Source organism: Ailuropoda melanoleuca, chromosome 1 (assembly GCF_002007445.2).
Source record: "Ailuropoda melanoleuca isolate Jingjing chromosome 1, ASM200744v2, whole genome shotgun sequence".
In the NCBI taxonomy this organism is placed as follows: Eukaryota; Metazoa; Chordata; class Mammalia; order Carnivora; family Ursidae; genus Ailuropoda; species Ailuropoda melanoleuca.
The window spans coordinates 196,681,240-196,706,367 of NC_048218.1; the positions used below are offsets into that span (position 1 = coordinate 196,681,240).

General features: G+C 45.4%; 1 protein-coding gene across 2 annotated transcripts in view; it reads right to left on the reverse strand.

Moving 5' to 3' along the window:
• The window catches only part of PTN (pleiotrophin), a 117,644-nt gene extending 95,225 nt beyond the window's left edge, over positions 1-22,419 (reverse strand). Inside the window, exon 1 of one of the 2 annotated variants that reach the window (XM_019794094.2) lies at positions 22,128-22,419. The gene's annotated coding sequence lies outside the window, so the exon portion shown is untranslated. The remainder of the gene's footprint in view (positions 1-22,127) is intronic. The other variant, XM_011218346.3, reaches the window with a different exon arrangement.
• Between the last annotated feature and the right edge of the window lie 2,709 nt (positions 22,420-25,128).

Below are 25,128 nucleotides of genomic sequence, written 5' to 3' on the forward strand. Positions count from 1 at the left end.
GCTATCTCCATTTGGGTGTCTTTCAATTTCACTTCCGGCAGTAAACCACTTCTCATTTCTTGCCCACACTTTCAATGTTATTGGCCAATTTCTCCTTTTAATTCTCCATTTTTGGGAAATGTCATGTGGGTTTATACTGGGAGACAAGGAGGCGAGAAGACTACCTTCTTCGCTCTCTTTGCAGAACACGAATGACAGACGCAAGGTGACCAATCCGGACAGACGATCAAAGAAGTGATGTGATTGGTCACCAATTAGAAAGCACATCTGTTACTTAAGTAATCTGGGGACTGACGAGCTGGAGTGAAATCTGTGGTGTGTACAATTACTTATGGTTAATATACTAAAATTTAAACCATGTTATTGGGGGATTAGGGTTAATTAACCTGTGGTAACCAAAATTCATGCATACGGGAACCCTGCTAAGTAAAATGTGCTTATAACTGAAAATTTCATTCCTCTGTCAAGCTTTCCTATGACCTCCACATACCTGTGTGTGTGGGAGAAGTTACTTTAGACACATGGGAAACTGGGTTTTTATCCTCAGAAGTCTTGAATCATAAACAGAGAGATGATACTTTTCTTAATGTCTTTCCCTGAGAAACAGACAGCAGCATGTAGTCACGGCCCAGCTCTAGGAAAACAAAATGTAATTACAGAGCAGCAGATTTGCATTTACTGGCCAGGATCAGAAATGCTGACACTGGTGGTTCTTAAACTTGATCCCATATTATAATCACCTGGAGGACTTATTAAAACACAGCATGCAGACCCCACCCTCAGAGTCTCTGAGTTAGTAGGCCTGAGGTGGTACCTGAGAAGGAGCCTTTTTAGCAAGTTCCCAGGGGAACTTTGGCTTAAAATGAGGAACCCCAGTTTAAGAACCACAGACTCAAACATATTCAGAAGGCTCGTCCATGGGGAGAGAGCAAAGTCTCAGGAACCAAAGTCAGGCAGGAGCAAACACACTGAATCCAAGTATTTAAGGGTATCTTAGCGATCCTTTAGTTAAGGCCCCTTATTTTACAATTAAGGACACGAAAGCCAAAAAATTCGTATGATTTAATGAAAATACGAAGTTAGCCAGTCTTAGAGTCTGGTCTAGAACCTAGAATTTATTTCCAATAATTTCTGGAAGACAGCCAGCATCATAATAGACCCTATTCTCCACAGACATATGGTGAAAATACCACACACACACACACACACACACTTTCTCAAACCTTACTGAGTATGAAATGGCCTGGCTAAAAATTGCCATTCCTAAGCCCTCTGCTAAAGGTTCTGACTTCACAGGTGGAGGACAAGGCACTTTTAGATTGCAACCCCATGAGATTCAAATGCAGGTGAACTATTCTTCAAGAGACACTGGGTAAGCCAATGTTTTAAGCCAAAGAGTCTATACACATGAAAGAACAGAATACCAACGGTCTTTGAATTTTTTTTTTTTTTACAAAATACTTCCACAGATTATGAAAATTCCCCCAATTCTCCTATGAGGTGGATGAGTAACTCCAATTCTTCCTTCTTGGAGAAGCTTTGGACAAGTCTTCCCCTTCCTAGAACCTCCTTTTGTTCATCTGTGTAAGGGGTAAAAGTATTTGTTTTAAATATTTTATTTATTTATTTTGAAAGAGAGAGAGTGTATGTGTGTGTTGGGGGAGGGACAGAGGGAAAGAGAGAATCTCAAGCAGACGCCATGATAAGTGTGGAGCCCAACTCGGGGATTGATCTCACAACCCTGAGATCACGACCTGAGCCGAAATCAAGAGTTAGATGCTTAACCTACTGAGCCACCCAGCGCCCCAAGGGGTAAAAATATTAAACCTGATCTCATACAACTGGTCTGAGAACAAAATGGGATAGGACCTATGAAAGCACATTGCAAAGAGTAATATTATCTATATAGTTGTTAGCTTCATTACAGAGAAGCCTGAGGAGTTTGATTTTTTAAAATAATCAAGTGGGATATCTGCAGATAAAAGATTAATTGTACTGTAATTGGCTCATCCTGGCAGAAGCTTACCGATTGGTTAAAGGAATCAGAGGAGTCAAGATCTCCAGGAAATCACAAGACTTCACCCTCAGAAGCCCCAGATTACCTGGACCAGAATCTGCAAACTAACTTCTAATCTGGAACGATTTAAGTCTAATATATGCAGGGCTAAATGGCTTTCTTAGAAAATATCTTGTCTAATCTCTTTCCCCAGGACACTTCCTGCCTCCTCTGACTCAAATTGGATTGGAAACCAGACAACTGTGACTCCCTGAACTTTCTTTTCTTTTAGCAAAGCTAAAAAATTATTTTTAAAGCAGAAAAATGAAAATGATCCCTTTATCTCCACTCTGCCCTCACCGCGGAGAAGATTCCCGGGGTTGGATGAAGAAAATGCCAGAAAGGAAGGGACAGTGTTCCTGTCCCAGCAGGATGTGTGGAGGAAGAGGTGCTGACTGAAGACAGCGAGGAAGCCATCTTGGTACAAAACATCCTCCCCACACAGGAGCCCTTTCAACAAAGAACACAAGAACCTTTCTCCCTTTGAGGGCCCGGCTCTTGTTTTTCTCCACAGATTTTCATCAAAATTTGTTGAGCTGTAACAGTCTGGCTTTCACTGTTACTCTGCTGTTGCGTGTCATGAGTAACTACTTTCTTCCACTGGCTGTGCAAACGATGACTACCCATGACTGGCATGAGATCACTCATTTGAAGAAAGGAAAATGAGCGGTTTCAGGGAAAGAGCGGGCATCTCAGTGTGAGCGACTGGTGCTCATCTCAAATGTGGTTACTTCAATTACAGAAGGCTCTCAGATAACAACAGATCTCTTTCAGAGGATGTGGCTTCAAACCATCCCATGTGAAATGCCTAGACCTGATTACAGAGCTCTCTCGAAAGCCGACACAGCTAATGAAGATATAAAGCAAGGAGCAAAGGAATCAAAAACATTCCCCAGAAAATTGTCAATGTTACCTCGTTGTAGCTAGAGCGTGTTGCAAGATGTTCTGGGGCAGAAGGTACAGGAAGGAGCCCAGTTACCACTGACCCCGTGTGACACACCTGGAGCTTGGGCTCATCCAAGGGCCTCCCTGGACACTGAGGATGCCCACAAAATTCAGACAAACCATGGGACGCGTGGGTCCAGCTCATGCTCGGGTCTTGCCACAATTTCTTCAGACCCAGGACTTCCACCTCTTCCCCCAAATCAGCCTTTCTCTAGATGTCTTCCTTCTATCCACGGCACCAGAATTCTCCCAAACTCGTCAGCTTCAACATCCCATTTTCCAACCACCCTTCAAATACCCACCTTCCAACTTAACGTCTAGACTTCTCCAGAAAGGATCCCTCCTAAGTACCTTGTCGTTACGCCAAGGCAACAGAAATTCATTCATTTGTTATTGTGTCCAAGCATTGGGCAAGGAGCTCCACAGATAAGTGAGGAAGAGACAGTCATTTAAAGTAACGTTCAAGACAAGAATAAAATCAGGAGTCACACTATTGTCTTTACCCCCTTTCTCCCTGATATTCTTCAGGCTTTAAACACAAGTCAGGAGACACGACCTCCTAGAAGCCTGCTTTGAATCCACTACCAGCTGACTTAGGTGTCTCTCCTACGGACGTTCAGAAGTGCGTGTCTAGATCACTGCACGGCCATCCACTCATGTGCGTGCCTGTCCCCCAGCCAGACTGTGGGATGTGAAGACAGAGAAGGGGTCGGACTCATCTCTGCGTTCCCAGCACTTAACACAGAGCTCCGCACACTGTGTTCATTGCCTATTTTTGAATCAATGAATGAAAACTAGAAGAGAAATCATAGAAAGTTGGGGAACAGAAAAAGAAGGCTCCATTTCAACTGGGTCAGTAAAGACGATTTTAATGGACGAGATGGTGTTTAAGCAAAGCACTGAAGCATGAACAGGATTTCCAGAATGTGAGAAGATCAAGGGCTTTGGCGGGGGGCTGGTATGCAGAGGATTGCTTTTTAAAACCTAATGGATTCTCTCTACCTCTAATCTATTACCTTTCTAAAAATCATCTTTCTTATACTCCACCACTTTTTTTTTTGTCCCCGTCCTTACCATGGAGAACCTTTGATAGTTCCTTACCGTCTAGCACAGTGGAATTCAAGCACGGTAGCTTACTTTCAGAGGTCTTGCTCTTGCTGCCCTGTGCTTTTTTCAGCTCCTAACTTTGGTCCTCTGGCCACCTACTGTGTGCACACAGCAGGCCCATCTGCAATCGGTCCCCCATACCTTGATTTTGTCATCTCCTTCTCCCTTTCTTCACCCCTCACCTGGATGCTTCGCCCCTGGCCCTTCTGCCACACTCAACAGCACCCTGTCTTTGTAAATCCTTCTTCCTCGTGCTGCCCTCCTTTGCTGCTCCAGACCAGAACGCCTTCTTCCTCCAGGTAACCTGATCGAACTGTTCTTTTACCAATTCATCATACGCTATACGGTATGGTTTTCTTACTACAAGTCTGCTGTGTCCCTCTTAGGAGGACCCAGATAAGGGAACTACATGCTGAGATAATGGATGGTGTCCCTCTGTAACATGCATAGGGTCTCAGACAAATATTCTACTGGCTAAAAATTCTCACTGAATTAAATACTCCTCTAAGGATATACGAGGGGTCTGTAATTCGGGCCAATATCTTCTTATTCGGTTCCCAGTGGATTGACAGAAAATTAGTGAGAAAATTTAGTGAGAATAAAATTCTATTACTCGTTTGTTACAAAATCACTAACTCTGCCTGTTATGAAATAAAAGCTTCCCACTTCTCTCTTTTGTTGATAAAATTACAGTCACCATTATCTTACCTCATCCACACAGCCGAAGTAATGTGTGTTTTTTTTTTTTTTAATTCATAGTGTGTGACTAGCCCTTTAAGACAGGTGCATCCTTCCCACTGTTTTCACGCCAGCCCTTGTAACTGTGGGGCTCCTTCATGCTCTTCAGCCTTCCAGGCTTTGCCCCGCACCAAACCACATCAATACCAGTCTCAGACCTTAATCGTGAAAGACATTGAGAGGCACAGGGCTCAACACTTCATCCCACACAACAGGCTGCGGGGCACGGAGAATCCATCGCCTAACCTTTCCCAGCCTCTGTCCATCTGGGCCCCGCTGTTGGATGTCCAAGCTTGACAGGGAATGCTTTCCAATGGGAAACTGCTGCAGGATTTTTTTCCCATCCTTTGGTCCCTATTGTATGTTCAGCTGCACCGGAGCTAGCTGGTAATCAAAGCCAGAGCCTCTTACACACAAACAAACACGGCATTGTGGCCTCCCCCAGGGCTGGAACACAGCATCCAACACACAATTTTAGTCAGGTGATAGGCCGCAGGCCGGGACGGAGCATCTCCCGGACACCCTCCTGCCTGTGTTCCCCCATCCCTTCCTCAGCACAAGCCCCTTGAGCCACCAGGCCAGGCCAAGTGATGCTCGAGGGGACAATGAAAAATGAACCAATACAGGATAATACGCAGCCAAAGAGGTCTAGCCTGATGACAGAATTCTCTGTCCAAGGGGGGATATTCTCCCGATCGGAGGGAAGTAGAAATAAATTGCACAGTACAAGACCTTATTTCTGGGCCCTGGCCAGGGGAAAGAAGGGAATATTGAACCAAAATCTCTTCAGATACTCACGGGACCGTTGTCATGGAGCAGAGGGACAACAGCATGCTGCTTGAGAGCTTTGTGGTCAGAACTACTGGACTACAGTCTTAGTCCTACCTCTCACTAGCTTGTGAGCTTGGACAAGTTACTTATCCATTCTGAGACTCAGTTTCCTCATTTTTAAACTAAGAAGGAACACAGTCTTTCTCCCACAGTTGTTGGGAGCGTTTCACCTGGAACTCAATGTCAAGTTCTAGCACTGTGTCCCACACATAGAAAGCACCTGACAAACATTAGATAGCATTGCTCAAGTTGGTGGATGGTGCTCAGAAAGGAAAAAGGGGAGGAAATCACACAAAAAAGTAAGCAAGGTCTGCCGCTTCTAGAAGTCGCTGATGATAAGGGACAAAGTCTGGTCCTGGAAGTTCCTAGAAACAGCACCTCAGAGGCGCTGGCAGGTCCTGAACTTGACTGATTGCCATGTGTCCCCAGAGCACATCAAGGGACGCGAGGGACGCCAATGGCCAGCATGAAGCCTGGATGCAAGATGTCTTCATATATCAGCAGAAGGCAGGCCTCTGGGTGTCTGAATGCTGATAACGGAAATAACCCCGAGTATGAAGGATCGGGTGGAAAATTAAAGCTGGAGATGCCAAGGAAAACAATCGCTCGGGTCACAATCTGTGGCTAGGGCAGCCAAGTAATATTAAGTCTTGCCAGGGTTGGTGGAGGGAGGGCAGTGGGGATGGGGTGTGGGGGTTAGAAACTAGGTAAAATGTTATCGTAATTCTATGCAGCAACAAATATGAACTGAGTACCTGTTCTATGCCAGTTGCTATTTGGGCAGTGATAAAGAGAAAGAACTAGAAATGATTACCCAGCAATAGAGTTTAGAAAGATGAGATTCAGTGACAAGACACATGACCACTGAAACTCAGAATTAACATAATGATCTCCATTCAATACGAAGGACCAATGATCCAAAATGATTTAACAATTGAAGCATCTTCAGGGACACTGGGTGGCTCAGTCAGTTAAGCGTCCCACTCTTGATTTCAGCTCAGGTCATGATCTCAGGGTCATGAGATCGAGCCCCATGTTGGGCTCCCTGCTCAGCAGGGAGTCTGCTTGGGATTCTCTNGAAGCAGGCTCATAGAGGAAGAGCCTGATGTGGGGCTCGATCCCATAACGCCGGGACCATGCCCTGAGCCGAAGGCAGACGCTTAACCGCTGTGCCACCCAGGCGCCCCAAGCGTCCCACTCTTGATTTCAGCTCAGGTCATGATCTCAGGGTCATGAGATCGAGCCCCATGTTGGACTCCCTGCTCAGCAGGGAGTCTGCTTGGGATTCTCCCTCTCCCTCTCCCTCCATCCCCACCACCCCACTCGTGCATGCCTGCACACATGCTCTCTCTATAAAATAAATAAATAAAACTTTTAAAAAAATGGAAGCATCTTCATATGGAGATTTACAAATGGAAATAGTATCAGGTGTTATCTTAAGAAATAGGTCCTAAGATCTGCAGATTTGCTTCAAGAAACACCAGTCAATACTTGTATGTCTGATTCTTTCTAGTAGGTACCTCAAGGGTCCCTCAATTTGCATGGTGCTCCTCGTTGGGTATTTATTCATCCTTATTTCAGTAAAATCCTTATTTAAGTAAAAACTCATCTGGTAAGTCACAGTCCCAGAGTTTCTCCATTTGCACCCTCTGGGAGAATGTTGTTACTTGCTCCCTAAAGCCTTCCTAGCTGGTCTAGACTTTACTGCCCCATCTGTTACCTCTTCCAGCTCAGGGGTTCCTGGCCTCTCTGCAGGTCTCACGGATATCCCGACCACACTGCAGCATGATGACTCATAACAGATACAAATATCTAATACTCTCAAGGGACAGAGTGTGATTTTGCTTAAATTGCACGAAGAACAGTAAGCAATCCCTTATCACACTAGGTAAGCAAAGAAATCCATTCCCTTTACTACTGCTTAGGTTGATCTTCTTCACCAAAGATACATTTAAAATCACTGTAAGAAGAGTAGTTATACCTTCCCCCGATTCTGTACTGGTTTTCAAATGTTGCTTGAGTTCTAATGGATGATAATGAACCTGGCCACACATTGGCGTGGACTTGGAAATCAGACAGGGAACATGTCAGTTGGAGGAGGGAAGAAGACAAGGGGATAACAATTTGTTCTTCAACAGAAAAGTGGACTTTTTAATAGAAAGAGCCAAACAACTTCTGATTTCAACAAGATACTTAACATTACCCATTACAGCTGGTAAATGGAAGGCAAGGACAAAGCCGACCCAGGAGCCCAGTGGCGTGTGTGCAGCCAAGCCCTGGGCCTGGAGGATCCCGCTGTGCTCCGGGGCATGAAAGGGAGCCTCTCTGTCTCCTCCTTGATCCCCTTTCATGATCCCCCCCTGAGGGTGGAGAAGACACGGATGGAAACAGTGGGCTGGAGGACATGTGCCTTTATGGATGGGTTGGCTCCAGCGACCAAACGGTCTACCTTGCGGTTTTGCATCCAAGATTGCTCAGGTCCTATTTGAGGCACTGGAAGAGCTGCCACCGTTTTGTCTTCAAAAGCTTCCTCTGAGAAGAACAAGGAGGGGCCACGGTGGCTCCACAGAGCCCAACTGACTTTAGGTGTCATTCTACCAGGAGACATCTAGAGCCCAGGAGATTGGGAAAGCAAACAAGACCAATCCAGCCCAGAGAAGTCTCCTGACAAATCCCACCAGAGCCAGTGGGCCCGTTGGTTCCTCCACAGTGGAGGAAACCTCAACTCTATCTAACAGAATTTTCTGGGAGGCCTGAAGTTCCTCTCCCCAAGTACAGGTCTTCCAACTATCAGGTTTGGGGATGTTTTCCCTAAGTTCTCAGACCAAGACCACTTCCATTTCTTCTGTTGGTTCTGCTGCCTTTGAAGTTAACCGCTCTCATTTTTACCTCTTGCAAGACAGCATCCCTGGATGAGACATTAGAAACCCAGGGTTAGGCTGCTTTCTGGGAATGCGGATCTATTTTGAGAGAAATTGGTTGGAAATGCACCTCTACCCACCTACTCCTGCTGAATTGCTTCTGATCTATTTCTCCAAACCAAATTCACTTATGACAGCCTTAAAGTTACATCTCCAAATCCCCAGATATCAATATCAGAGGGCAAACTCTGTGATCTCTGTCAGGCTAAAGCCACTGTTTAAGAAAGGCTAAAAATCATTTCAGGCCCAAGTTGGTGGGAACCCCAATACTGGCATAGACAATCAAAGCATTTAACTACTGCCTGTCCTCTCCAGTCAGGAATGCGGTTGTCAAACGCAAATTTGATCTGACTCACTTTAAACTAGAGCCAATTTGTACATTAGTCATTCCAAATAACAACAGAGCAAATAAACGACTCCCCATTGGGTGCCAACACATCCAAGAGCCACAGGCTTCAAAAGCTTTGCTGCCCCTGCAGGTTACCCACCTGCCATGCTTTGGGCCCAGCCCCTCAGCCCCAGAACAGCCCAGAGGGCCCCTAGCCTGCTGGGAGCTGCTACAGGGGTTAAATGGGTCCTGGGCAGGATCAGACAGCTGTGGCTTCCCTGGGGAGACTTTTACCCCCCAATATGTATCTGGAAGGGTCCTCAAGGATAAGAATGGAAGATACCGTTTACTCAGCTTGACCTTTAATTGGCACACGCTAAGTTCCACAAGATTATGTGTTCTCGTCCAAATAGTACATCCTTTGCTGGGACAAAGATTTTTTTTTGTTTGTTTGCTTCAAGGGATTATGTCTGCTTGTTTTCATTTTCCTACTTCCAACTTTATTAAGAGAGTCTGTAATAATAATTTACTAGGCTTTTTTTATGATTCAAATGTCCCCATGTGAAGCTAAATAAATTGAATTTCCATCTTAATTGGCCTATTTAGTAAAAACAATGTGTGTAAAGTTGTTAAAAATATAGCATGCATTAATTATAATGCTGATTTTTAAAAGACATGCAATGATTCATTCAACTATTTTTTAAAGTTCCAGCAGTAAAACTGTAGGTGTCTATCAGTGTTAACAGTGGTATCTATTTTGAGCCAGACTCTTTGTGAGTTTGTCTTCTTTAGAGTTTTAAAAAATTTGAGCATCTTATACCGCNTAAGTAAAAACTCATCTGGTAAGTCACAGTCCCAGAGTTTCTCCATTTGCACCCTCTGGGAGAATGTTGTTACTTGCTCCCTAAAGCCTTCCTAGCTGGTCTAGACTTTACTGCCCCATCTGTTACCTCTTCCAGCTCAGGGGTTCCTGGCCTCTCTGCAGGTCTCACGGATATCCCGACCACACTGCAGCATGATGACTCATAACAGATACAAATATCTAATACTCTCAAGGGACAGAGTGTGATTTTGCTTAAATTGCACGAAGAACAGTAAGCAATCCCTTATCACACTAGGTAAGCAAAGAAATCCATTCCCTTTACTACTGCTTAGGTTGATCTTCTTCACCAAAGATACATTTAAAATCACTGTAAGAAGAGTAGTTATACCTTCCCCCGATTCTGTACTGGTTTTCAAATGTTGCTTGAGTTCTAATGGATGATAATGAACCTGGCCACACATTGGCGTGGACTTGGAAATCAGACAGGGAAGATGTCAGTTGGAGGAGGGAAGAAGACAAGGGGATAACAATTTGTTCTTCAACAGAAAAGTGGACTTTTTAATAGAAAGAGCCAAACAACTTCTGATTTCAACAAGATACTTAACATTACCCATTACAGCTGGTAAATGGAAGGCAAGGACAAAGCCGACCCAGGAGCCCAGTGGCGTGTGTGCAGCCAAGCCCTGGGCCTGGAGGATCCCGCTGTGCTCCGGGGCATGAAAGGGAGCCTCTCTGTCTCCTCCTTGATCCCCTTTCATGATCCCCCCCTGAGGGTGGAGAAGACACGGATGGAAACAGTGGGCTGGAGGACATGTGCCTTTATGGATGGGTTGGCTCCAGCGACCAAACGGTCTACCTTGCGGTTTTGCATCCAAGATTGCTCAGGTCCTATTTGAGGCACTGGAAGAGCTGCCACCGTTTTGTCTTCAAAAGCTTCCTCTGAGAAGAACAAGGAGGGGCCACGGTGGCTCCACAGAGCCCAACTGACTTTAGGTGTCATTCTACCAGGAGACATCTAGAGCCCAGGAGATTGGGAAAGCAAACAAGACCAATCCAGCCCAGAGAAGTCTCCTGACAAATCCCACCAGAGCCAGTGGGCCCGTTGGTTCCTCCACAGTGGAGGAAACCTCAACTCTATCTAACAGAATTTTCTGGGAGGCCTGAAGTTCCTCTCCCCAAGTACAGGTCTTCCAACTATCAGGTTTGGGGATGTTTTCCCTAAGTTCTCAGACCAAGACCACTTCCATTTCTTCTGTTGGTTCTGCTGCCTTTGAAGTTAACCGCTCTCATTTTTACCTCTTGCAAGACAGCATCCCTGGATGAGACATTAGAAACCCAGGGTTAGGCTGCTTTCTGGGAATGCGGATCTATTTTGAGAGAAATTGGTTGGAAATGCACCTCTACCCACCTACTCCTGCTGAATTGCTTCTGATCTATTTCTCCAAACCAAATTCACTTATGACAGCCTTAAAGTTACATCTCCAAATCCCCAGATATCAATATCAGAGGGCAAACTCTGTGATCTCTGTCAGGCTAAAGCCACTGTTTAAGAAAGGCTAAAAATCATTTCAGGCCCAAGTTGGTGGGAACCCCAATACTGGCATAGACAATCAAAGCATTTAACTACTGCCTGTCCTCTCCAGTCAGGAATGCGGTTGTCAAACGCAAATTTGATCTGACTCACTTTAAACTAGAGCCAATTTGTACATTAGTCATTCCAAATAACAACAGAGCAAATAAACGACTCCCCATTGGGTGCCAACACATCCAAGAGCCACAGGCTTCAAAAGCTTTGCTGCCCCTGCAGGTTACCCACCTGCCATGCTTTGGGCCCAGCCCCTCAGCCCCAGAACAGCCCAGAGGGCCCCTAGCCTGCTGGGAGCTGCTACAGGGGTTAAATGGGTCCTGGGCAGGATCAGACAGCTGTGGCTTCCCTGGGGAGACTTTTACCCCCCAATATGTATCTGGAAGGGTCCTCAAGGATAAGAATGGAAGATACCGTTTACTCAGCTTGACCTTTAATTGGCACACGCTAAGTTCCACAAGATTATGTGTTCTCGTCCAAATAGTACATCCTTTGCTGGGACAAAGATTTTTTTTTGTTTGTTTGCTTCAAGGGATTATGTCTGCTTGTTTTCATTTTCCTACTTCCAACTTTATTAAGAGAGTCTGTAATAATAATTTACTAGGCTTTTTTTATGATTCAAATGTCCCCATGTGAAGCTAAATAAATTGAATTTCCATCTTAATTGGCCTATTTAGTAAAAACAATGTGTGTAAAGTTGTTAAAAATATAGCATGCATTAATTATAATGCTGATTTTTAAAAGACATGCAATGATTCATTCAACTATTTTTTAAAGTTCCAGCAGTAAAACTGTAGGTGTCTATCAGTGTTAACAGTGGTATCTATTTTGAGCCAGACTCTTAGTGAGTTTGTCTTCTTTAGAGTTTTAAAAAATTTGAGCATCTTATACCGCGAACACAGACTTTTCTTAGAATGAGAAAAAAAGTAATGTTTTTTTCAGGTACATATTTCTGTTTTTCTAATAGCAAATATAATAATGAAAAAACTCTTTATTTTTCATATGATTAAAGTGAAGCCACCTTTCCACAAGTTTGACCCCATGGAGCTATATTTGGCATTCTGAATATGGCCAAAGACATTGAATATAATAGTTAAATGTATGCTATAAATTTAAAAAGAGGATAGGAAGAAATGCTCTTATTTCAAAATTTAAGTACCTAAACCTGTTAAAATAATAAACTACCCGCTGTCCTAGAGCAGTTCAGTCTTCCTCGGTTATACCCCTTGGACCTACATACAGAAATACATTGCACAGAGAAGGCAACTTTTTTTTTTTGGTAGAAAATATTTTTATATTTTTTGAACAACAATGTTGACACTTGCCCACGACTCTCCAAAGCTGCAGGGTATTTCTTTTAAGCCAAAGATCCCACTTCGGCCTCAACATGGACGCCCCATAGGACCAGCCGGCATATGCCCACTAGAGCCCCTCCGGTGTTCTTCTCCAAAATGAAGACCACTATCTGTGGAAACCTCAGGGATGACCCTTGGCTCTCATGGGCAAGAATCCCAGGGCTAGGTTTAGAAAAGCCTGGATTATTTGCAAATAAGGAAGGCCAGTAGGAAAACATTGTTTTAAAATTTGTGTGGTCTCCATTTGTCTTAGCTCGAGTGAAGATTTTCTGTTACCCAAGAATGTTACCAAGATATGTTCCTTATTGCTTAACCCTGGCTCTGAGGCAAAAATCTCTGGCTCCTTCTCTGGGTGGCCCAGTGTCTTCTCAGAAGTCACAAAGACGGAGGACACCTGCTCGACTTCCATTATAGAATGGAAGCAGCAATCGAACAGAATCATACTCAACACCTAAAGAAGAGAATATTCTAGCACAAAGAAAACAAATGACACTATATCCTTTTCTTATTAAGAATGATGTTTCCTAAACACGTCTCACTGGCTTTTAAGGAAAATTAGATGCAGTATGTGGATCACTTCCCTCCCCAGGGAGAGTACGGGGAAGGAGACCCTTGTGCGCCCCTAGGAGGGGCCTCTTACCCTAAGGGCCTCCAGCTGAGGCAGCAGGCATTCGGAAATATTCGGCCACGAAGGGTGGGCACAAGCAGCTTTCACGTGCAGTAAGAAGGGTTACTGCCCATGACCCTCAATGTTTGTATTAAACTATGAAGGTCAAGACTGGAGAGTNAGTTTTTTTTTTTTTTTTTTTTTTTTAAGATTTACTTATTTGACAGAGAGAGATAGCAAGAGAGGGAACACAAGCAAGTGGAGTGGGAGAGGGAAAAGCAGGCCCCCCACTGAGCAGGGAGCAGGATGTGGGGCTCGATCCCAGGCGCCCCATGACAGGAGAATTCTGACCCCTCTCCCATTCTCTCAAGTTCCTTGAACTCAACCCTGGTGGCCAGCTACTCAAAGTCAGGTCCCCGGCCAGCAGCCCTGCTATCACTGCGGGAGAAGCACAGGCTCCAAGAGCCGCCTGTTGGATGCTGCCTAAACCTCCATCTGCATTTTTGCACGAGCTCCAGGGGATTGAAATGCCCAGGAAAGTGTGAGAAGCACCTGCTACAGTGTAAACACAGTGTAGCTATTCAGTTGCAAAGACCTAAATTTAGCGAGCAGACCCAATTCGGTAGGTCTCCTTGACAACCCTTAGGAAGAACTCTAATATAATATTCAGCAAAAAAATGCAAAAACCATTTTAGTTTAGCCTTTTTTTTTTTTTTTTAGGATTGTCTTCTCACTTTCCCCCCCCCCACTCTGACTCAGATTTTCATTTCTTCACATCCTTCACACTTCTCTCCTCCTACTCACTTCATCCGGTCAAACTTACCTTCAGGCACCTTAAGCAATCTCTAGGCGGCCTCAGAAAATGACAAGGACAAGCAGCAGAATCGGGGAACGAGAAAGACAGAACTGGCTCCACTGATTTTATTACTAACCGCTCACGCTTAGGGTAAGAGTTTACCGTTTACAAACGTCAGATTGTCACAATGTGCCTTTATCCCCGAAGGCAAAGCAAATAATACCATCACCATCCTCACGGTCATCTGGCCGCAAAAAAATCCTGAGGTTGCAGGAGAGTCAGTGACCCACGCAGCACCCCATACCAAACAAGAGGCAGAGCTGCAAAGAAACCACGCTGGCTTCTGCAGCTTCCCCCCCCGTGAGCTGACGCGTCCTTGGGGGCAGCAGGAGTCAGGGAGAGCGTGGTTATGGGCATCCCCACCGTCAGCAATGGGATGGCCGCACCGGACCGGGGGTGCCCTGAATGCACAACGCTCTCCTACACGCTACAAGGAAGGTCCAGGGCGGGAGCAGCGGCCGGATTTGGAGACCCCCAAGCCTTAACCATGACCACCTGTTGTATGTTTCTTTTCAGAGGAAGGGAATTTGAGAGAGTGTGTGGAGAGCAGCAGAAGGGTCTCGCCCAGGTTTCTGTCTGCATGTGTGAGAACCCGGCGGGGCCTGAGAAGTAAAAGCAGTGGCGGGGCACAGTGTCATTGGGCACAATGTCATTGCATCCCCATAATTAGCACCGTCATCATCCTCATCCAACACCCCTTAGCGATCAGACTCTGGGTTCAGTCCTTCATGCTCATCTTCTAGATTAATACTCATGCCAATCCTACAAGGGAAGTTATTCATGCTCCTATTAAAATGAGAGCGAAGGCAATGGAAGAAAAACCATGACATCTGCTGATGGTCACAGAGCTAGTGCGTAGAGCTGCGGTTTCTCCCTTGATTTCCTTGACCTGGGAGCTCAAATACTGGAGTGTCAGGGCTAATATGTCTATTGCATCACTTGCATCCAGGTGGCCTCCAGGTTCCTTGATTCCACCTCTCAAATCAGAATCTGTATGGATAGTCCCCAGGCTTCTGGAAGCTAAGACACGACTCTAGTTGTTCCGATAAACACTGAACACAGGGAGCCACTCGCCTAGGTTATTGGCCTCTTACTATATATACATTGGCATTTAGGTTTGGTATAAGAGGCAAGTGGGACATAAAATTAATTAGCCAATGGAAGAAAAGGCATTATGTTATAGAGGAGAAGGAAATACCCAAACTAGGAATTTTAAAACTTTATCTTCTTTTTCAGGAATTATTTATTTGACAGAGAAAGAGAGAGAGAGAGCAAGAAGGGGGAGCAGCAGGCAGAGGGAGAGGGAGAAGCAGGCTTCCCGCTAAGCGGGGAACACATTGGGGCTCGATCCCAGGACCCTGGGATCATGACCCGAGCTGAAGGCAGACACTTCACTGAGCCAACCAGGTGCCCCAAAACCTTTGTTGTAATACTTTCATGGCACTTACTGGGGTCACCCTAACCTCTCTAAGCTTAATGGTATCAGTTAAAAAAAAAAAAAAACTGCTCAGCCTAAGTGGAATTGTTACAAAAATATTTTAAAAAAAAAATGTAAAAAGTTCTGAAAAGCAGATGGTTTATAGCCACATTGGAGTCATGATGAAAATAAGGCTTTAAGTGATCAGTCTTGTAGCTTTGAATTCTATCGTCTGTTAGAGTACAGGTAAGTCCAATTTCTCTACATTGCAGAGGTAGCCACGAGTCAGAGACCACGCAAGGTTTGGGCAGCAAGTGAACGAGGGGGAGTGTGACTGGGGGCCGGCTTGGACGACCTTTGGAATGAAGGAGGTGAAGAAATGAGAGATGGAGAGGCTTCTTGTAGAGGTCCGCTGAGAACGGGGGTGCTCAGATGCAAACAGGAAATTGGTACCAGGTGATGTTCAGAAGGGACTATGTATAGGGGACAGATCGTCAAGGTCTTTGGAACATGAGAGGCAGACAGAATGGTGTTCAGAGGCATTTACTGTTTCACTCATTTGCCAGACATTATTGGTCATTTTCAATGGTCCGTTGCTACATATTCTAGTGTTCTCGAGACGAATGAGAGAGTCTCCCTGGCTTTAAGGGTGCACGGTGTGGGGGGGGGGTGGAGCTCGTGGCAATGGTGAGTAACTATGAGGGGAAAAATGCGCTCTTCCCGTGTCAACCCTGCTGGGAAAAGCAGGAGTTAAAGTCACTTGGAAGAGTTGATGGAGAGGTGGAGGAGAAAAGAGCAGGGCAGGATCAGAGCTCCACCTAGAGGACAGATTTGCCCGGGAAACCCTCCTTGGGCGCCTTCAACCTTGACTCACTCGCAGGTCCATCCAAATTCCACAGCTGACGTGGAGGATTTGCGTTCTTCACCTCCACGCATAGATTTCCACTGAAAGACAGTCACCGCATGTCCGTATAAATTTTCCTGATGTGTCAAATCTTTATTATATTTATTCTAAATAACTCAGAGTGAATTCTAAGATGTCACTTCCAGTCATTTCCTGTCTGCTCTGTTACATGGCCAATGTGAAGTGAAAACATTTCAAAGGAACGGAGAGTTCAATTTCTCTTCCAGAAAAAATGGCATTCAAGTGGCATGGCATCCAAAAGACAGTGATGATTTTTGAAATAAATATTATCACCTTCTCTGTTTTGCTTTTGAATTAAACTGTCCTTTCTCTAATAAAAAAAAATTTTAAATCACTTTGTTGCTGGAACTGCTTAGGACAAAAACTTTGTATGTACATATCTTACTGTAACTTGTGTTGTAGTTATTTTAATGGTATTCACACATACACTGAGTAGACCATAAGCTATTTGAAGGCCTATTTATTTTTGTATCCCCTATCACACTACCTGACATGTAGTGGGACAGTCAATACGTGTAGAAGTCTGTTGGGATTAAGAATAAAATAAGAAGCCCTTTGATGCAATCTCCTTCCCCAGCTAGGACTGTGCTCAAACATCCCCTTTAGTATTCATATTAAAAAAAAAAAATTAGGGGCACCTGGGTGGCTCAGTCATTAAGCGTCTGCCTTCGGCTCAGGGCGTGATCCTGTGTTCTGGGATCGAGCCCCACATCGGGCTCCTCCGCTAGGAGCCTGCTTCTTCCTCTCCCACTCCCCCTGCTTGTGTTCCCTCTTCTCGCTGGCTGTCTCTGTCAAATAAATAAATAAATCCTTAAAAAAAATTTAAAAAAAAAATTAAATGTGACACCAAAACTCAATAGAGAATGGAGAGATTTGAGAGTTTTCTCATGAAAAATGGAGTAGAAACTCAAAGAGTCATGACCAATACTGAAGCATTTGGAGAGAGAGGGTGGGGTGGGGGGTGAGAGCTGACTATTTGGAAATGAATGTCCATATGTCCACATTTGGCAGTTGAGGGGAAAAGAAGCGCAAAAAAAAAAAAAAATGCCGAGAGGAGTGGCCAAGGAAGTTGGAAAAAATTAATATGCCAGGGAGGTTTCAGTAAAAGATAATCAGATAATCATAAGAAAGCAATGCGGCTGTCTCCTAAGGAAAAGGAAGAAATGTAAAAAGCCCTTTGTTTGATGAAAGGACCTGTGACTTTTAAAGTGTTTCTTCCAGAAACCCGGGGTGGGGGGTGTATAAATAGATTTTCATTGTCTGACATCTCTTTTAAATGAATTTGTAAGAACGGATTTCACAAGTTAGCACCATTTCCATATACAAATGGAACTGCAAACCTGTAAGCCTTAGAGAGAAGAAACTGTTGTATTTCTTGAGTGAATTACGTTGCCTAACACAGCATTAGGCTTCTAGCACATATATACTAAAAACTTGACTTATTGTTAAATTGACTCACCATAGGAGCAAGAAGCCTTGCATTGCTGAAGCAGGACCTGGGAGGATGGCGGCGAGGAACCATGGCTCCACTGAAGTTGAGACACTGAGAGGAGAATGAGGCCAACACCTCCCATGGTGACGAAAGCATAAACTGATCCTAGCCAGGGTCTTAGTCCAAAGGGGAACAATCCACGGGGGTTCCCAGAGAGCACATTGGACCAGAAAACAGATTTGAGAGAACCAGGTCAGAAAAATGCGAAAATTTCAGCTAGAAAGGCCCAGGCTTCCATGCATCCCAGGATATGGGCAACCCTTCCTGACACATAGGTGCACAAGGGTGTATATGCCACCGCAGACATGGCGAAGGAACTGGGCGAGACACCTGGGGCTTGTTAAATGGGAAATGATGGCACTGGATGAATAGGAGGGGGCAATGAGAGGCAGACGAGGGGGACAGGCAAGTGTTAAAGTTGGAAGAAGTGGAAACAAAAGGTTAGGAATACAGCATGCCATTTGCCTTTTAAGTGACATTTTGGTTTGTACTAAGCACTGTTCTTAGAATTAAGAGCACAGTGTCTGTTACTATGAGTCACTTCTTTCCAAGATTCATATACAAAATTTGATTTTTTTTAACTAAGTGTGATGTTTAGGAATCTAAGAATTCTGCTTTTAGGAAATACATTATGACAACTTTTTTTTTTTTTTGAAATGTCACTTTACCTAAATCCACTGTGAAGAAATGGCTAAAAACCAAATCCCAGTAGAAGAGATTAAATTTTATTTCTCAAACTATCTCAAGCATCCGCTATTCACTGTATTCTTTGCCTACGCTTAAGAAATAGGGATTTGTGGGGAGTGCGTGATCTACCTAAGCAGACCCGCAATGTTACCATAAATATAACGCCCTCTGATAATGGCACAGTATAGCTACTCTTTTAAACCGCAATTTTTTTTTTTTTTTTACCAAATACTAAAACAGGGCAGAACAAAAGGTTTGTTATATTTGACAACCTAGGAAGATCGTATGACACTGAGAACTCTGCCACATATAAGACTGGCATGAAGTGTGTGGAAAAATGGCTCGATGGATGGAAACTTGAATTGGCCATAAACATCAGGAATGAAGAACAACTTTCCAAAGTCAGGCTGGGGCCCAAATCCCACTCAGGCCAGTTGGCTCAGGATCGCAAAAAGCCGGCCCAGCTCATAAAGAGAAGATCCATATCTGAATATTATTTTACCGCAGAGCAATGGCATGGCCTTGTGCCAAGAGGAGACCCAAGTTCTTCTGATTATTCATTAGAACAGCAGCCTTCACCTTTTAACGGAGCCCCAGGCAGCATCCAAGCAATGGAAGGGCACAGCTGGGAGAGCGCAATCTCCCCCCAGGGCTCCAGAGTAAGCCACACCTGAAACCAGACTCCCGAGCACTCAGGTGTAGATGGAGCTTGCTCTCTGAGCCCCCTGGGTGCTCTCAATTTGGACATTACCTTCAGGAGAGAAGTCAAGGACTACTCCCCATATCCCAACACCACCATATTAAAAGCAGGAGTGGAGAACTTGAATGTATATTCTGAATTCTGACTCCTGGCCTTTGAGCTGCCATTAGCTAACCACACACACCATTTTGAATAAGCCAACTTAACTCAGTCTCCTGAGAAAATTCTGAAAAATCAAACAAACAAACAACCCACATGTGAGAAAGAGGATCAGAATCCACATGAGAGGTCATTTAAATAAGAAAGCGAGAGTATCTTCAAAGGGGGGGGAAAAACGCATTTAAACATGAAATATTTCATTTCTGAAATTGATTTTATTGATAAAAACGATTAAACTATTTGGGGACCTTATTTCTCTCAGGTTATTTCCAATGATCAAGTTTCATGAAAATTCAAACAAGGCCACTGGCTTTATTAGAGTAAAAAAAAAAAAAGCCCATAAAAAAAGGGTGTCCTGCTACCTATTGCTGTATGTAAGGACCAATTAAGGTCCATTGAAGCTCTCAATAAATTTGCAAATTTATTATTGCTCCAAATATCTTGGAAAGAGGTCTAGGAAACCACAGAACTACGTATTATTATAGAATAGAAATTATACTCTATATACTGTTCAATTATCTTCGTTCTCTGTAATACCTCATTTAAACATCAGGTGACACAAGTTATATAGTAACAGGGTGTGAATTGGGCAGTAGCACATCTTGGGCTTTGAAAATAGAACGCGGGGCGCTTGCGCGGTGCAGTGAAGCGACCCCACTTGGTTTCCAGCTTGGGTCCTGATCTCAGGATCATGGGAATGAGCCTTGCATGGGACTGTGCAGTCAGCGCGGAGTCTGCTTAAGGCTCTCTCTCCCTCTGTCCCTTGCGTGCGTGCTCTCTCTCAAATAAATAAATCTTTTAAAAAAGAGAGAGAAGAAACAATGCAGCTGTATCCACACGTGACCAGCTGAAAGAGAGCACCTACTATGGTCTTGGTTGGCTTTGGTGGGCCCTCCTCACAGATCTCACTCCTGAGAAGAAAACTGTCCTCAAGGGGGCCTGGGAACGGGGGGGTGGGGGAGGGGGGGATCACCTTCTGAAGATGTAAAGCACGATTAGAGAACTCACAGCACAAAAGTTTCTTAAGGCACAGAATAATGGAAGTAGGGCGTTGCTGTTGTTTTTAAATACAATAAGAAAAAAAAATCTCATTCTCTAGTTTCAATGAGAAAGTCCAAGTATCGCCACTCTAAAGGAACCCATAGCCCACAAGGGGAAAAGGGCTAATACCCGCTCTAATGTCCTTTGAATTTAACCGGACTGTGAGTGTTTTTTAATGATTTGGTCTTTAAAGTGCATCATTTACTTAAAAAGGCACATAATGAAGAAGGAAAACGCATGCCTAATTTTGTGCTGGGAGACACTTCTTTTGTTTCGCTATCAATACCTTGAAATGTCTGCACGTATCAATTAGCCCCCAGTGATCAAGGCGCTAAATGGGCTTTACTGTTTCATCAACTTCACATTTGCCTGGGATCCTGAAACTGCTTCCTTAGGTTACTAGTCCAAAAGCTCTTCTTGCTAGCTCCCCAATCTCCTCCCAGGCCGGCTGCTCCAACACTCGCAAGCGCACGCAGGCACACACCACCCTTCCCCAGCTGCTAAAGCAACATGCTTACCAACAAGAAAGGTGCTCAGAGGGAAACTTTGATGTCCCGCCCATTGTTCATTCTCCCCCATCCGCCTCCTCTCCGCACCCCCCATGCCACTATTTTTTCCAACGTATCCCCAAACTTACCAAGCAGCTGTTAACATAGATAAAAAGAGTTACTAGCAAAGTGTGTATACACTAGAGATGTGTGTTCTGTGTGCTTTTGTTAAGGAGAAAGAGGCGTGTCTGCGTGTGTTCACGAGAGGAAGTTTTAGGTTTTGTATGGCAAGTAGGGAAGGAGGTGAATATATTCCTTGCATTAAAAACGCTGATTTATTAGAAACATCAACTCGGAAGCTAAGTCTCCGGCCAATTAGTAATAAATATTCCCGCCCCCCTTTATGTACGTGAGCCGCAAGTTCAAGCGCCTGTGCACCGGGCGGTGATGAGAGCATTCAAAGGAGAGATGGGTTTAAGGTGTGCCTTTTAAACTTTGGATGCGACCGTTTCTTGAGCCAGTCCCGGGCCGGCGGGCAGGACAAGGCGTGTCGCTGCCCTGTGAGGGATTCTCGATGTCCCCTGGCCCCCCGCACCGCACCCACAAAAGCTAGCGGAGAGGCCGCGGCTGGCAAGCCCAGGTGCCGGCGGAGACAGGCCGGGAAACCGAGCCCCGCTGGCTCAGGCGCCTCCCTTCCTCTCACTTCTCTCCCGGCCACAGACACACCTCCCCAGGCAGGTTTCACAAAGCGCGAAGCCCGGGCGCGGTCTCGGGCTGGCAGCAGGCACGCGGGGCAGAGGCAAGCATGGCACGACCCGAGCTGCTTTCCTCCCGCTCACCGACCCGCACCCTGACTCCTCGACCCCGCTCCCCCCACCCCCCACCCAGCGATGCCTCCTTGGGCCTCCGGAGCAGCTCCGTTTTGGAGGCAGCCCCCTCGCAAAGACTACCGGGCAGCCTCTCGCGCACTCCTGGCGCCGTCCTCGGCTGGCACCCGGACCAGCGGGCGAGGGTGGAGCGAAGGCGGCCGGGGCTGCGGCGGAGAATCGCGCGGCTTCCCACTTACTTGGAGTTGCGAACGCCGCACGCGCTCGTGCTGCCTTTGTTGAGCGGGGCGAGGCTCTGCGCTCGGTCCGGTGCCGGGTGGCCGCTGGCCGCGCGCGGCTGCTGTGCCCTCCCTCCCGGACGGTGACTCCTCGGGGCTCCCGCTCCCCTGGGCCCGCTCCGGCTCGTCCTGCGCGCTGCGGCCCCCTCGGCGGGACTTGGGACGGGCAGGCGCTGAACCCGATCCGGCGTCGGCCTGCGCTGCGCCCTGCCGGGGAGGGAACGGAAGGGAAATGGAGAAGGGGAGGGATGAGCGGAGCGGGCAGGGCGAGGACGCAGGCTGGGCGAGGGAGGGAGCGCGCCTTTCCCTCGCGAGCTGATTGGGAAGCTCATTAAAGGCAGGAGTTTCCTGGGCCGCGCTCTCCCCGCAGGAGCTAGCACACGGGTTTAAACCAAGGGGCAGGGAGATGAAACATTGTTTTGTGGGGAGCAGGGACGCACACAACCTTTCTTTGCCAAACTTTATGTCTGACCTGTGCTTTAAGTGGGTGCACGCGCCGGCTGAGCAAAGAGGATCGCTTAAATAGACAGCTGATAGCATTTTAGGATACAATTCTGGCCCCAGACATTTTTGTTTTTAATGATATTCGGGATGAAAAAGCCCAGGCTTCAAAAGCAGCCTCTCCTTCCTCCCCACGCGCCACCACCCTGCCCTGCACCCAGCTCCAGTTTCTTCAGCTGTCAGTCCCGTCCCACCTGCGCGTCACAATGTGCGAAGTCCTTTTCTTGCTCTTGTCACCAAGAGTGACAGATGTCTGAAGGTTCCCAGTTAAATGCCACTTCCCTTTAGGGGGCTCTTTCCTTTTTTGGCTTCCTTGGTGCCTTGAGTTACCTATTTAGTGACATGCCTTTGACACCCTAGGGTTTAGAGGCTTAATCAGTGTAGCTCAAACACTGGTCCTACTGAAACTCAGAGGCTGGGCTGCATGGCTTTCTGGATTTCTATTATGTTGAATTGAGAAACAAGGTTAAGGTAATACAGCTGGGTGGTTTGGCTAGCATACAGATGTTTCTGATACAGATGAAATAAAAGCATTGCATACAATAATTGTGAAGTATAAAACAAATTTCCCCAAACATTTCAGAAAGTAAATATTGAGATTTTCTGATACTCACCAGTTCTTGCCTGCTGCTAGACTTCCTTTTACTTCCTTTCAGCTTACATTGGATGGCATCCTCCCACAAATGGTTGCAAAATAGACTTCCATTTTCCGCAGTCTGAAGTTACATCCCTTCAAGTCAGCTTGATAAATATCTATTAAGTGCTTTATGTAATTCCGAAAAGTTACATTTGCTGAGAACCATACCCAACCCCCCAAATTAGAAGCATTGTTTTGTGGCAAGTAGTTCTCAGAGATTTGGGGCTCTTATGTTGACTGCTACCTGGACAAATGTCCCAGGAAGGTCCCCAGCTAGGGACAAAGAGGTGTCTCTAAAAGTTAGACCTATTAATCAACCAATCATTTTTTTTCAAAAGGGGAGGCATCAGAAATTCACTTACAAACCTCCCATCTATTCCTATACCCAAACTCTTCATACACATGCCACATAGCATCCTAAAGCAGAAATAAATGAATAAGGAGCTGTGCCCCCTCCACACACAGACTTCATGTTGGCCTTTTCCCCCTTGGGAATCCATTTTCCCAGTGATGAAGCAATGTTTGTTTTCTTTATTTTTCTTTATTATTTTTATTTTGCCAAGGTTCTTTTCTGAAAGAGATTTCTCAACATTCACCATCACTCCTGGAGATTAGAGTTTCTAGGCCTTTAAACAAGGGGTTATCCATTTTCTATTTCTTCCTAAACTTTATCTTAACATTTACAAATGTAACATGTTGCTACCGGCCATTATGGTGCTTATACTAGGGGGCTGATAAGTAAGCATGATAGCCATGACTTCCACTCCATTACATGTCTTATATCAAAAACTATAACCCTTTATTCAAATCGTATTTTTAAAATATAATGGAAAAGAATTTTTTTAAAGGAATAGCAGTCTCTGGGGTTGAAACTAGTCATAAGTTACTTCAAGCCAGCATTTATACCAAAGTTCAAGTAGAAGATATGTTCAGCCGCGCTCCGAAGCATTCACCTCCAGATCCGACCTTCATCCTGTAACCTCATCCTGGGTCTGCTGATTCAAGATTTCAGCTCATTCTGTTCTTTTAGCCCATAGCCTTTGAAGACTCAAGTTTTTAAGTGAATGGAGCCCTGAAAAAAACAGATGAAAATCCCTCCTGTGCTAGAGCTTGAATTTTTGTTTACATGAACAAATTTAATTAACTAATTAAATTTTTAAAAGATGTGAGGAGTGCCCTGGGGTGGGGGAGACAATGAAGGAAGATAAAATTGCCAATTTGTACGGAGGAAAGGCTCCTAGGATGAAAATTGAGTGAAAACTTAAAAGAATTGAAGAAGTTGGCCAAGTAAATATTTGGGAGGAGACTACCAGGCAAAGGTATCAGTCAGTGCAAAGGCCCTGAGGTCTGACCTTGCCCCACGGTTAGAGGACCAGGAAGGAGGCTACTGTGGCAGGAACTCAGTGAGTGGAGATAGGCATCCAGGCCAGGTTAGTAATGGGCCAGATCATGCATGGCCTTTGTCTAATGTAAGGAATTCTACATTTGCTCTAAATGAGGTGGGAAGCCTTTGAGAGTGGCAAACTCTGACTGATTTACTATGGTCTGTGTTGGACAGACCACAGGTGGGCAAGGACGGAAGCAGAGGTTCCAGATAGGAACCTACTGTAGGAATCTGCTGTCTGAACTTCTCCCTGTTTCTTGTGAAAAAATAGCTAACTGCAGACACACTGTCTCTGCCCCCAGACACACCGTCTCTGCCCCAGACACGCCCCAGCCGTTGCTTCAGCTTGCTGATGCTCGCCCTCCCTGCCAGCGGCCAGCCTCTCCAGCTGTAATGAATGATCCCCTGCATGAGGGCTACCAGGCTCAATTAAAACCCAT